The sequence below is a fragment of the Elaeis guineensis genome, chromosome 4, assembly GCF_000442705.2.
Source record: "Elaeis guineensis isolate ETL-2024a chromosome 4, EG11, whole genome shotgun sequence".
NCBI lineage: Eukaryota > Viridiplantae > Streptophyta > Magnoliopsida > Arecales > Arecaceae > Elaeis > Elaeis guineensis.
This window is the reverse complement of record NC_025996.2, coordinates 135974436-135977505: the sequence shown is the minus strand read 5'-3', so window position 1 is coordinate 135977505 and position 3070 is coordinate 135974436.

The following is a 3070-nucleotide window of genomic DNA, read 5'->3' as shown; positions in this document are numbered from 1 at the left end:
ACATCCATTCGAAATGTTTTAAACCAAGAGTCATTGCCTTTTTAAACTATATCAATTTTTTATTTTTTAAAAAAAGTACAATATTCTCCCACTATTTTTTAAAAAATAAAAAATAAAAAAATAAAAAAAATAAAATAAACTAATAAATAAACAACTATCTGCACAATACATAGCCATAGGTGGATATTCTTGAACCTATAGTTTAAACAAAGTCTAAAGTAAATGAGAGGATAAAACCTTGATCTCGTATTGTACTTTAGATTTGTTCACATTATACAAAGGTTAATTAGTTCTTTTAAAACCATACATTATAGGTCATGTGCTTATCCCAGCTTAGTGAGTATACTTTAAAACTTTACCACAGTTCATGAGTAGTGACCCTAACTTCTACATCTACAAACATAAATCCCATCAAGAGTGTTCACAACCTCTTTCACTTTATCGAAACTATAGGTTTGTTAAGAACTTATCAATTCAACCTTACCTTGTTGCAAAGTAGCAGTGCATATGTAGAGAGAGAATTTTTATTTTGAAACTATAATTTTAAGCACTAGTTTCAAAAATTTATGCATAAAAAATGTAACCTCATTGCTAGCATTTCAATGGGTCTTAACCGATAAAATTTTCTTTGAACTCCAATTTTGAAATTTGAAGGCTATAATTAGTTGACCTCAAGTATTTGGTAATAATCCCATCTCCTTTGAAGCTTTTAATAATTTTCTTTGTGTCAATAGTTTAGTAAATGAATCTGCCAATATAAATTCAGTTGGAAGATATTCCATAACCACTTTATTCTTTTTCATTATTTTTTTAATATGATGATATTTCATAGTAATATTTTAAGTCTTGTCAGATATTTTATTACGTTAGCAATGCATTTCGCTGCTTTATTATCATAATACATAGTAATGAGTTGAATAGGAGTATTGATAAAAGAAATTTATCTTAAAAATCTCCCAACCCATATTAGTTTTTTGCCAGCTAAAGACATAGCAATATACTCAGATTATATTAAAGATAGAGCAATACAGATATGTTTCTTAGAAGACCAAGTAATAGCACCACCTCCCATGCTGAATATCCACCCACTAATAGATTTAAAATCAAATTTTCTTTAAGCCTAATCAGCATCAGAGTAATATTCTAATATAGGTGAAAAGCCATCATAACATAGTCCATAGTGCAAAATATATTTTAGGTATCTAAATAATCTTTTAATGTCTCTCCAATGATCTGCACTAGGACTAGAAGTGAACTTATTCAATTTTTCTATAGTATATGTTATATCGGGTCTTATACAATGCATGCGATATATAAGACTTTCGATAATTCTAGTATATTTCTCTTACTCAATGGGTTAACCTTCATTCTTCATTAAAGATTGGGTACTTAAAGGTACCTTGCTAGGTGTGCAATCAAAATAGTTAAAATGATTTAATACTTTCTCAATATAATGTGATTGGGTCAAGATTATTTTATCATCTTATTGAATAACTTTTATTCTAAAAATCACATCCACTGGACCTATGTCTTTAATATCAAAATTTTGTTTAAGAAAACTTTTTATTTCTTCAATAATTTTTAAATTTAAATAAAAAATAAATAAATCATCTACATAGTGTAACAACTACTTTACCATCATCAGTCACTTTTGAAAAAAATATAATTTTCAACTTTGTTATTTTTGAAACCTAGTTTTTTTAACCCCTTCTTTAAATTTTTTATACCATTGTCTAGGTGGTTGTTTAAGATTATACAAAGATTTATTTAGCTTATAAACTTTATCTTCTTAACCAATTTAAATATAACCTTCAGATTGATCAATATAAAATTCTTCATCAAGACTACCATTAAGAAAAGCTGTATTTATATCTATTTGGTGTATTTCTAATTTATGTATAGAAGCTATAGCCATCATTATTCTTATTGTAGTAAATCTTGTTATAGGTGAATATACATTAAAATAATCTAATCCTTCTTTTTGACTATATCTTTTGGTCACCAATTTGGCCTTATATATATTTATATATAGAACCATCAGGCTTCAATTTCTTTTTCAATATCCACTTACAGCCTATATTTTTACATTAGGAGGAAGATTAGTTAAGGACCAGGTATTATTACCTTAATTTTATAGATTTTATCTCATTATCCATTGTTCTTTTCCATATAAGTGCATCTGGCCTAGATATAGCATCATTATAGTTCTTAGGATCATCTTCTAAATGAAAATAGTTCTTAAGATCATCATTATCCATTGCAATCAAAATAGTTAAAATGATGTAATACTTTCTCAATATAATATGATTGGGTCAAGATTATTTTACCATCTTATCAAATAACTTTTATTCCCAAAATTACATCCACTGAACCTATGTCTTTAATATAAAAATTTTGTTTAAGAAAACTTTTTGTTTCTTCAATAATTTTTAAATGTGAACAAAAAATAAGTAAATTATCTATATAGAGTGTAGCAACTACTTTACCATCATCAGTCACTTTTGAAAAGACATAATTTTTAACTATATTATTTTTGAAACCTAATTTTTTAATCTCTTCTTTGAATTTTTTATACCATTATCTAGGTGGTTGTTTAAGACCATATAAAGATTTATTTAGCTTACAAATTTTATTTCTTAACTAATTTGAATATAGCCTTCAGATTGATCAATAAATTTTTTTATCAAGACTACCATTAAGAAAAGCTATATTTATATTCATTTGATGTATTTCTAATTTATGTATAGAAGCTATGGCCGTCATTATTCATATTGTAGTGAGTTTTGTTACAGGTGAATACACATCAAAATAATCTAATCCTTCTTTTTGACTATATCCTGTGGCCATCAATTTGACCTTATATATATTTATCTATAGAACCATCAAGCTTCAATTTTTTTTTTAATATCCACTTATAGCCTATAGTTTTTGTATTAGGAGGAAGATTAGTTAAGGACCAGATGTTATTATCTTTTATAAATTTTATCTCATTATCCATTATTCTTTTCCACATAAATGCATCTGGTCTAGATATAGTATCATTATAGTTCTTAGGATCATCTTCTAGATG